The sequence below is a fragment of the Eupeodes corollae genome, chromosome 2 (genome assembly GCF_945859685.1).
Source record: "Eupeodes corollae chromosome 2, idEupCoro1.1, whole genome shotgun sequence".
Lineage (NCBI taxonomy): Eukaryota > Metazoa > Arthropoda > Insecta > Diptera > Syrphidae > Eupeodes > Eupeodes corollae.
This window is the reverse complement of record NC_079148.1, coordinates 38953036-38965289: the sequence shown is the minus strand read 5'-3', so window position 1 is coordinate 38965289 and position 12254 is coordinate 38953036. Positions and strand designations below refer to the sequence as shown.

General features: G+C 29.6%; 1 protein-coding gene across 1 annotated transcript in view; it reads left to right on the top strand.

Annotated features, from left to right (window-relative positions):
* The first annotated feature begins 1401 nt into the window (after window positions 1-1401).
* Window positions 1402-12254, top strand: part of LOC129944624 (monocarboxylate transporter 12) — a 48205-nt gene continuing 37352 nt past the window's right edge. The window contains exon 1 of the mRNA XM_056054188.1: window positions 1402-2084. The gene's annotated coding sequence lies outside the window, so the exon portion shown is untranslated. The remainder of the gene's footprint in view (window positions 2085-12254) is intronic.

The following is a 12254-nucleotide window of genomic DNA, read 5'->3' as shown; positions in this document are numbered from 1 at the left end:
GGCAATTGAGAAGTAAAGTTCTCTCTCGAGCATGTAAAATCACCATCACCCGGTTCTTATTTATGGCGCTGAGGCCTGGACCCTGTCAAAGAAAGATGAGAGAGTCTTAGAATGCTTCGAGAGAAAAATTCTTCGGGTTCTTTTTGGTCCCGTATGCATAGATGGAGATTGGAGGAGAAGATATAACGACGAACGGCCTATACAGCGACACTGACCTAGTTAGCAGAATTAAAGTCCAACGGCTTAGATGGCTAGGTCATGTGGAGCGGATGGACATCAACGCTCCAGTCCGGAAGGTCTTCGAATCCAATCCTGAGGGACGGCGCAGCAGAGGAAGACCGCGTCTTAGGTGGCGCACACAGGTGAGAGAGGACCTCAACCAACTTGGAGTGCAAAACTGGAGACAGCTAGCTAGGGACGGAGCTGGCTGGAGACGAATGTTGGTTTAGGCCAAATTCCATGTCGGACTGTAGCGCCACCGTAAGTAAGTAAGTAAGTGCTAATGACGAAACGTGGATAGCATCATTGGCTCCCGAGATATTTAAGGTCTAGCAAATCTTTTTTTTTTACTTGTGCCATATAGAAACTACATCAAAGGACATTTATAGCATTCGTTATGTATTGCATTCGTAAAATATTTCTAACTCAAGATTTAAATCAAACATGACATTACGATGGCAGCGAAGTCAAAAAACCAACTAATAGATTTTTATTAGTTTTTCTCAACATTTCTTTTTTCTTAACTTTGGTTCTTTCAATAAAAGGAAAATTATGTATCTAGCTCTTGAAAAATATATTCCCCATATTACAGTTATTCTTGTGTTTAAGTTTTCTTAAGATGTCTTATTAATATTTGTTGAACAAAAATGTCATTGTTAAAACAAAATATAATTTTTTATTCAAAATTCGATATCTCGAAAAGTGATCACCAATATTTTACGAAGGTCAAATTCAAAACGTGCATTATTAATCTGGATTTGGTGGCCTTGAATCCATTAAATTACCTAATACTTTATAATATGTAAGACATCTTACATTAACTTTATTGGTAGGTAGCTTCAATCACGTTAAAATAGCTACTTTAAATATAAAGTTAGATCTTAACTAATAAACTTCGTACTTTATCCATCTGTTCATACCCCGCCGACAGCACTGATTTATCAACCAAAAGTATCTATTCCCCCAATTGTAAATTCAACAAATTCCCAGATACATTGCATCGAAAAGAGAGAAAGATAACACAAAAACTGACAAGTGGATTTCAGTGATAAGCATTTTCTCACTCAAAAGTTTATTCTCAAGGCTTATCTCTCAATGCACTAGATTAACGCCTGCCGTCATATTAAATACCAATACCCGCGCTGACAAGTGTCAGATAATTTCGTCGAACTCAAATATACTAGATGAACTTCAATCTTATGATTTGTTGATTTTGAATTAAATTTTATGTGTTGTTTTATTTTTGCCAACAAAAGTTTTGATATTCATTGGATTAAAATTTTGTTGTCAGTTCAGTTCCTTTCTTGCAAGCGATCTTCGCAGACGTTCTCTCGCAACAATATTTGGTTCTTTGTTTTGTTGTTATTGTTGCTGTGTTATTCGAAACATTCGTTAAGTTTAAAAAGCCATATGATTTGGAAAACGTTTCCTATTACAACAAATAATTGTACATATATTAAAACTGATGACATTTTGTATTTAGTTAAGAGTTGTTGCTGTTGATCTTTTAAGTTAATAAGGAAAGCACTTATTAAAAGCTTTAACATATGTATTCAATTAAAAGAAATACTTTATTAATTGTAAGTGATTTGATTTTAAACGGTCGGCGGTAAAACGTGTGACAATTGTTGTTGAGAGTGTAAACAAAGTGACGCGCAAAAGTAATTTACATTATTTTTCTTTTCGATTTTATTCTGTCTAAAAATAAAATTCTGTAATTTTTTGTTTCGATTTTTTGAAAACTTCTCTTGAAAGTGAACAAAAAGTAAAAATTCCTTTGACTCAAGTTGAATGCAAAGTGTATTTTTAAGTTGTTGGCGCTTTTATTCGTTGCATTGGTATCCTACGCACTTTCTGCGTTGAAGGTTTGTATTAAAAAATAAAAACAAACATAATATAAACAAAAACCTCAACTTTCTATATTTTGAATTATTTATTTCTGGTTTATTTTCATTCATCCCTTTGGATAAAAAGAATTAAACTATTTTGAGGGAAACTCAAAATTGGAACACAAAGTCTATTTTTACATTTTTCGAAATAGTTCTGTCTACCTTGCCGCACACACATTTTATTTGAGGATTTTTTCGTTTTGTATCTTAAAGATACAGATTCAAATTCGCGTGTTTAATATTTGAATGGGTTTTAAGAGGATTGTTTTTGTATTTTTGATACAATTTTGAAAATAGTTTGAAAATAATGTTTAATGTTTGTTTTTAGTTTTTTTTCAAAAAATATTTATTTATTTGTTGGTCTATATCAAGTCCATGCACAGGACATAAATTAAAACAAATTTAATGTGTTCACGCTGAGTGGTGATGATTTTGTGTACGGAAAATATAAAAATGAAATTGACCGAATTTAATTTTGAATGGTCACATTGTATCCATTTTGTTGGTGTGGATCTAAGTAGAAATTTTGTGATTTGGGTCATTGTTTGGAGGTATTACCAATCAATCTCTTCATTACGCTTGTAAGACTTTTCTCTTTACACGACCTTGAGGTTTACATTTACAATTCACAACAATGTTATTAATGTTTTTTTTTTAAAGGAATAAATTGAAGTTAGATGTTTCTTTTAAAATGCAACGATTTTATATTAAAAATTTTTTTCACAAAAACTTCTCTATTCTGATTGTATAGGTGAAGGTAACGGTTACTTGAGATAAAGGTTAACGGTGGCTATTTGAAATATACTTACATATCTTTAATTGAATGTATGGATGTCTTTTAATACAAAAGAAAAAAATCCGAGCACTGTCTTTTAGTCAAGGAATATAAGATACAAAAAGTTCCTTATTTAGAAAAAAACTTCTGATATATCGTCTTCTTAATTCAAAGTATGAGTTAATTTAAAGCAAAGTTTACATTAATAACAAATAGATAAACTAATACAATAAATATAAAAATGAATTTTTTGATTATAAAATTAAAGGCAGAATCAAAAAGATTCGTTTATGATTTGATTTCGATATTTATAGGCAGTTTTGACGTAGCAGTAAAGAAGTGTCCAATTTTCGCCATTAAGAATACCCTGAATCTTCATAAAGAGTATTTTTCCTCCAGATTGATCTTCTGATAGAGTTTAAAATAGGACATATGCCAATGAAATGACAGATGTCTTCTCTAGTTCTCATATTGCACAAGGTGCATTCCGTATTTTGCTCGCTTATGTAGCGTACGTAATTAAGTCTGAGGAGTTCGCCTCTCGCTTTAAAGATAGTACTGATAACATCTAGACTATTCTGTTTATTAAAGTAATTATTTTCTCCCACGAAAGGGTTTAAAAGCTTCTTGTTTGACTTTGTTGACAATGTTCGATGAAAGCATTTCTAGCTGAGTCTTCAATTTTACTTAAAAGGGTTTGCAGGTGTATTCTTAAATAATCTTCATTTTCTAGTTGGAGTGGAACATTATGCTCTAGGCTCAGTCTTCACCATTCCGAAAAAAATTGTTCATTTCTGTTTTTTGAGATGCAAAGCGATTTTATTTGTGAGGCGATGATAAGGGTGTTTCAAGGTCTTTATTATATATGAAAAGTGTAAATCAAGAGTGTACAAATACAGTGGAGGTAGACCAGTTTCGAGGTGCAACATGTACGTTAGTGAATTTTCTGGAAGTCTGAATATTCTTTTTAAGAAAAAACGTAAGAGTTTTTCTACTTCTTCAAACTCGAGAATACCCCAAACTTGTGCCACATAACACTTAATTGATCTGACTACTGCCTCAAAAATTCTGTATTTTGCACTTGAAGCTATATATTTCGATTGCAGAATACTGTTTTCCAATTACAGTTTATCGCGCGTTTGGATTCTTTAAGTTTTTCTTGTAAATGCTTTTTGAATGATAGCGTTTGAGTAATCCAAACACGGGGTATTTATATTCCTTAACAATTTCCAATTTTTCATTTCTCCAAGTCCAACTTTCATTTCTTGCCCGCCCCGTTTCGAAACACCATTACTTTTGATTTAGCTGTATTTATTTTTAGGTTCCACAGATTGCAGTAACAATAAAGTTTATTTATCATGATCTGGAGCATGTTGGGAGATTCAGAGGGAACTACAATGTCATCAGCGTAGAGCAATATTTTTAAGGACATTCCATCAAAAATAACTCCTCCCGGAAGAACCGTAACTAGATCGTCTAAATAAATTGAGAAGAAGAGTGGACTCAAGAGACATCCCTGCTTTACACCAGTTGTTGGTTCGAACCAATTTGAAAGAATATTTCCATCCCAAACAGCCAACTTATTTTCTTCGTAGAGCTTTTGAAAGATTCTTACCATTTTTGTTGAAACTCCAAGGTTGCTTTGTTTGAGAAATAGAGATCTTCTGAAGTCTACGATGAACGCATACATTTTTTGTTTTCCTTTTTCCACATACATACGAGCAATACTTATTAGAGAGAAGATATTATCTACTGTTGAGTACCCCTTGCGGAAGCCGGCTTGAAATTCGCTTAACAGGTCATTTTCGTTTATCCAGTCTGTTAAACGTTGAAGTAAGATGCCTGTGAAGATTTTTATGACAGTGTTTACAACGATTACTGGGATTTTTTGGATCTCCTTTTTTTTAAAATCGGTGGTATTACACTTTTCTTAAAACTGTCAGGGACTTCTCCCGTGGACCAAATAAAATTGAATGTCGATGTTAGTTTTACTAAAAAATCTGTTGAAGCGTTCTTGAAGAACTCATACGATATGCGATCTTCACCAGGGCTTTGTTCAATCCACATCGGTGTATGACACTTGTAACATCTTCGAGCAGTATAGATCGGTCTAAGAAAATGTCCTGTTGATATGGGAGTGCATTATTCCATGAGGTTTGGATTTGGTGGCGGATTTAGGAGTTTTTTGAAATGTGTAGCTAACTCTCCAGCTTCCACTTTGATATTTTGCGAGAACAGGGCTCCATTTAGCACTTTGGCAGTTTTCCAGAAGGAACGACTGTCTTTGATGTTAACCAGGGCTGAAGATAAACTTTGTGAATAACGCTTTTGTTTTTAAGCGCATAAAATTTTGTAGTTTTTGTTAGTCTCGTGATACATGATTTTAGCGTAATTGGAATTACATCTTCTTAACAGGAGGAGAAAGGCAAATGATTTTTTCTTTGCAGATTCGCATTCCCAATCATACCATGGTTGCTTGCCTATTTTAACTGTTCTTTTCTGCAAAGGCTTCGCTGATTCCATAATACACGAAGTAAGAATATCTGAGCCCCATATAGACTGAAGGTCAGTTTCGTTTATAAGGCTAACATTGAAGTTTAGATTCGCTGTATACTTCTGTAAATCTCTTTCATACCACCGTAGTTTAGGTAATAAATACTGCTGTTTAGGCTGAGAATCCTGCAGAAGCTTAATATCAACTTGAACAGATATGGGTAAATGGTCTGAGTAGGAAAGCTCATTCACTATGAAGTCAGCAATATATTTTAGCCATATTCCCTTTGCAAGACAATAATCTATCGTTGAGCAAGCAGTACCCCTGATAAATGTGAAATTACCATTTGTATCGCCATTTGTTCTTCCATTTAGTAACGTTAAGCCGATGGATTCACATATTTCAACTAGTTTCTTTCTATTGCCATACAAGACTTCATCTGTTGCACTTCTTACATTTTTTATTGAATCAGTCAAAAATTCCGGCTCTTCATTCAATATTTGTGAATTTCCAACTCTCCCGTTAAAATCGCCAATGATCATTAGGTCTTCTTTTTCGAATTCTAAGAGAAAATTGTATAAGCTGCTAGAGTCATGCGCCCATTTGTTGCAGTTTATTATACGAGCATATTATACGTACATAAGCATATTTTAACATTTAAAAAAAAACTTTGATTTAATTTATTAATTTAGACTTTTTGTAGTTTCACTTTTACAGTATTTTTAGTATGCAGTTGTTTTTTAGCTTATTAATAATCGTTTAATATTTAATTTTCGTAAAAATATAATAAAACATTTTCGAGATATCTAATTTTGAAAAATTAATGTAATTTTTTTTTTAATCCATATAAAAAAGAAATCATCAAATATTATTAAGAAAATATAAGTATAACTTGTGCAGGGAAAAAATATGGAAATCTGTTCATTAATTCTTGAGAAAACTTTAAAACAAAATAAAAGTTTTACGGGAGTACCCTTCTAGAGCAGTACAAAAATATTTTTTGTATTGAAAGAAACCAAATTAAAAACCAACAAAATATTAAAATTTAATAAAAATCAATCGGTTGGTTTTTGAGAAATTTCGAGTTATCATTTTTGACTAATAAATTTTTATGGAGATAATGAAATTTTATTTTGGCTTTGTGACGTTTTCAGAGTTGTCATAAAATCCAAATTCAGAGCTTAAAATTCCTTTCGACAAAATGACAACTAACAATTTACTTTGGGTTTTGAAATTTTTTAACTTTTTTAGCTTTGTGATTAATTTTGGACTTAATGACATTTTAGGATTTACGCTAAACAAATTACTTCTAACCAAAATTTAAAAAAAATGATTTTACGTTTTTATGAAACGTTTAATTATTTTGTTTATATTTAAAAAAAACATGTACCTACATATTTATTAAAATATTTGAGCTTATATAAGACCATAACCAAATGAAGCAACAAAATTATACGATACTAATTTTCAAAAAAAAAGCGTATACGCCTCAGTATATCATAAGGAGATAGCGTGATGGAGTGTGATTTAAACATAATTATAATAACCTCATCTAAACCTTCTTAAATCACAAAATTCTGGAAATCAAACTGTCGAAACAATAAAAAGCCCTTATCTCATCTTTAAGGTTCATAAATAGTTGTCATCGGTCTCCACGTGGAAGAATAGATACTGCACGTGTTTATAATACCTGTACTGTACCTATACAATGGAAGTTTCATTTCATTTACCTTATTTTTCAAGTGATCACCACTCCTCAATTAATATATACACATGTATGTATGTGTGTCTCTAAACCAAGTTGTAGGTTTTTACCCGATAACTTTTATTGAATTAAATTAGTTTTTTATTTTGTTATGACGCGTTGCAATTAAAACAAGTTAAGGTATAAACATAATAAATTAATAAAAATACACTGGTCTTCAAAGTTTGATTGACATTTTATTAATTTTGAATTACATCTTGAATTGGTAATTAATTCTGATACCTGCTGATACTTAGGGCTAGTTATTATGAAGTTGAAGAGTGTAAAAATGTACATTGTTAATATTATTGCTAACTTGACTGACGTTTAATTTAATTAGAGTTTTACAGATTTAAGAAAGATTTTAGATAACTTCAAAGTCAATGTCACGATGTTGGACTACTCATACACAATTTCTATGTGCACATGTACCTTGTACCATCTTCAAATTCATACTCGTGAGAATATTTTTCAGAAGCTTCTCATGCTTATGTTTTTTTTTTATTTTCAAATTAGTTTAAGTGCACTTCACAAAAACACTTGAAATAAAATGAAATTACTTATATTAGTTTTTCGAATGAAAACATAAGTGTCTGCTTTTCATTCACAAACAATAGAATTTTTGAGAGTTGCACAATTGTACAAAGTACAAGAGGACATCTATATGTCTATAAAAATATCACATGAAATCTATAAACCGGATGTAAAAATGTGATTCTTTAAAAGTTCATCCACTGCAGTTTGAGATTTTTTACTACAATTGCAAAATTTGCCAGTATTAGTTAAAAACCAATCAACCTACAACAATCGATCATATTTTCTACCTAACATTTGTTTTATATAAAAACAAAAAGAAACATGTGCTTTGGGAAATATCACTTGAGATATCATACAAAATTTGAAATATTTTAAAACTATGCCACAAAAAGATTAAATCAATACTTAAATGTCAATCATAATGATTAAGTACACATATTATACTATTCTCAAATGTTTATCTAATCTTATCTTGATTTCTTATTAAATTCTATGGCATTCTAGCTTTACGTGATTGAGGTGTCCCCGCAGTATTTTCTTTTTTTTTAAAGAATTGCTAAGCAATCTTTATCGTGATTAAATTTTGAAGAAATGTCAAAATAAAATCTTTTTAAAACCTTGAAATAAATTTGTATCTTGAGTATTATATTTTTAAACTTTTATAAAATGTGTATAATGTAAATATTTCATTTAATAAAAGTCAGTACTGTTACCTTAATTAATATTCAAAATATCTTACAATCAGTTTCCAGTTTGTTATGTTAATAACATTAGTCAACAAAATAGAATAGTTCTGAGTTTATTTTTTGATCTTTCTGTTCTTTTTATTTTAAAATAAAAGAAACATTTCCGAAACCCAACGCTACAAAGGTTTTGATTCTGTTGCGTTGGTTGTAGAAAGTATTTTTTCATATCTTAAACACGAACATTTAACTGTTGTTCACAGAATATAACATTTTCAACAATAAAAATTCAAGAAATTTGGAGTTGTACTTCGGACGACTTGACCTGTTATATTTTGACATTTTACAAGTAAAAGTTAAGAAATGACTAAAACTTGAAAATTGCATAGGAATTGTAAAAATTTACTGCAATTTCTTCGGAAGTAAATCAATTTTGTGTCAGCTTGAATCCACCAAAAAATAGTGAAATATTTGGAAAAAACAAGAACGAGAAGAGATATCGATTTCAAATAAATGTTGTTATACAGATAATAAGGCAGAAATGGCTCTCAAGAAAATTCCGTGGCCAGTTTTTTTACCATAGCAATTTAAAAAAAAGGTGAACATTTTGGCTAACCCTAAATATCGTACGAACCAAAAACGCTAGAGACTTGAATTAAATTTAATATAATAAATTGTAACGTATTATCAAAGAAATATATTTTTTGAAAAAAATCCGATTAACGGGTTTCTTTATAAATCAAAAAAACTGAAAAAAAAATTTGTCACCTCCAAAATTTGACGACTAAAATATGATTTCAAAAAATAATTTTGTGCAACGAAGAATAATGTTTTTGACATCTGATAAAATTTTGTGAAAAATCGAATTGACAGTTTTTTTTATAAAAAATATAAATCTAAAAAAAAAACTTTACAAAAAGTTGGTAAAAATTGAAAATCGATTCAAATATCTTTTCAAAAACTTGAAATTTAGCCTTCAAACTTATTTTATCTGATAAGAAATATTGTTTTTAACATTCTGAAAAATGTTGAGAAAAATCGAATTAACAGTTTTTTTTTACAAAAAATAAAAACCTAAAAAAATAATAAAAGATGGTAAAAATTGATTTTCGACTCAAATATCTTTTCAAAACTTTGAGATATTGTTTATCATTTACTTTTATCTTTCAAAAAATATTGTTGTCAACATTCAGTAAAATTTTGAAAAAATCGAATTGACAGTATTTGTACACAAAATATCATTTCAAAAATTAAAAATATTGGCTTCTAACTTATTTCATTTCGCAAGAAGTATTATTTTCGATATTTCGTAATTTTTATATAAAAATCCAACAGTCCGTTGGATTCACACTTTTCATAAAAAGTGTTTTAAGCAAGACAAATCGACAGACGGGATGGGAAGTTATCAGTGTGGGTCGCATCCCAGCCTCTTTTTTATTATAAAATTACTAACTTAAAGTGGCGCTACGATCCTGTGAACTAGGCCTTAACCAACAAACTTCTCCATCTAGCTCGGTCCCTAGCTAGATGTCTCCAGTTTCGCGCTCCAAGTAGGGTGAGGTTCCACTTGTGCGCGCCACCTGATCCCGTTTATTATTTATGATTTTGGAATAGGCATTACCTGCCACTCAAGCAACGGAACAATCACAGTTTTGCTAGAAGAATTTCTTTGTCGTGAAATTTTCGCGAAGTACCTCTTCGTTGGTCAGCAAAAACTATTATTCATTGTAAACGACATGTACTTTCTTCTTAGCATAGAAATTAAATTTTATTCCTTCGAACGTAAGTTAAACCTAAACCCTAGAATAAAGACAATCAAACATTAATTTTTAACCAAAACGGACTGTAATTTTTCAAAGATTTTCCAAGAAAATGTTCTTGGGTTCATTTGTATCGATTTTAACGATAGGTTCGGACTACTGTATTATTTTATACAGAAAAACACGTTATGAAGTATATTTTTTGATTATTCTTATTAAAATTTGTTTTCTCTCAGAAACTTTTTTGATAATATTTTTAAAACAAGTTAAAAAATAGACTGGGATGTGACGAAACTGATAACTTCAAATCCCGTCTGTCGATTTCGTGTATTCTTAAAAAATCTATTTTTGATTCTAAGATTTTCAGTTGAAAACTAATTTTTACCGATTTTAGTATTATTTCATAAAGTTTTTATTTCTTATTTAATACAAATTGTATGAATTAAATTAACTTAAAATCAATGTCTTCTATTATTCACGGGATTTCGAAAAACCGAACACCAATTTTTACCAAGCCAATATTTTTTATATTGCAAAGATATTTAAGTCAAAAGTAAATTTTTACCAAGTTCTAGTATTGTTTGTTTTTTTGATTCTTATTTTTTTGTAAAAAAAAACTGTCAATTTAATTTTTCTCAAAATATAACTTAATGTTGAAAATAATAATTTTTATAAAATAAAATTAGTTTTAAGCCAATATCTTAAACATTTGACAAGATATTTGAGTCGATAATCAATTTTTATCAATTTTTTTTAATTTTTTTGTTAGGTTTTTATTTTTCATTAGAAAACAGTCAATGCGATTTTTCTCAAAAATTTACCAAATGTTGAAAACAATATTAAATTGGACGAATTATTGTATTTTATTGTAAAAAAAAGATACAAATTTTAAAATTAAGTAAATAAAATTACTTTTTCTAAAAAAATACGCGAAAGTTGTCAACTTTAAGTGACCTTAGAAACTCACGATTTTCTTTTATAGGTGTGATATTGTATACAATCTTTTTTTTTTGTGTAATAGTTGTTTATCTAACCTTGAACTTACTTATAACTATAATTTGAGAAAAGATGAATTCAGAATCAATACATTTTTTTATCAAATTGCAAATTGATCTACTGATTTAAATATTCAGTAACTTCTCTATTCATTTGTTAATAGTAAATTTCGCTGATTCATTCTGTTTTAGAATATACAAATTATTGTCCTTATACTTTTCCCTTCAAAAGCCTACAAATGCCATGCATTCTTTTAATCTTAATTTTAATTATATTTTTTACATATATTTTCTATAGAAGTGCATACTACTTTTCTATAAATAACCTTTTGTTTTAATTCCGGGAAATATCAGTTTGTTGTAGTTTCTGTATTAGTATTTTCATATTAAAATGAAATTAAAATATTATTGCATGATCAATGTGCAATGCCTGATCCAGTTTCTCTTATCAAAATTTTATTGACAAAGAAGCTTTAATATGGTGGTACATATGTTGATAATAGTGTTTCCTCCCTTCAAATCACAAAACGAATGCGTAATGATATTGTTTTGTTTAGTTTCTGTTTAATTTAAGAGTGAAATGAAATCAAGACTTATGCGTAAAGTAAGGATTTGTTTTTTTATTTTTGAAAATGAGAAGTTTATAAAAAGTTGTGATTTTAAATTATGCCTTACATAGAAGATTAGTGTAAAGTGTTATTTAATATATTTACACAGGGTTTTACAGTAGAAATTTCATTTTAAAGAGTCCGGTAATTGGGAAGCTGTTACTGTTTTTTATCAAATTCAAACCTCTTAACTTTTAAACTGCACAAAATGAAACAATTAAAAAATATTGAGGAAAACTTTGATGAATCAAGAACACAAATCTATACCCTTAAATAAATTGACTTAAAGGAGCTAAAGTATATTATGAAATATGTTTAAACTTATTTTTCTCTAGATTCAAGAGTGCCTTTTTGATTTTTTATATTGAGCTTAAAACAACTAAAGCCCTTTTAAAAAACGCTTAACGATTGACGAATTTCTAAAATTTATTCGACGTAGAAATAAAAACGTCTTCTGGTTTTGGTTATGTAGTTCCATGCCATATTCTGCCTGATTCTTTTACCAAAATTTACGAACATTTGAACAATTTCATAGAAACAACATTTGAGC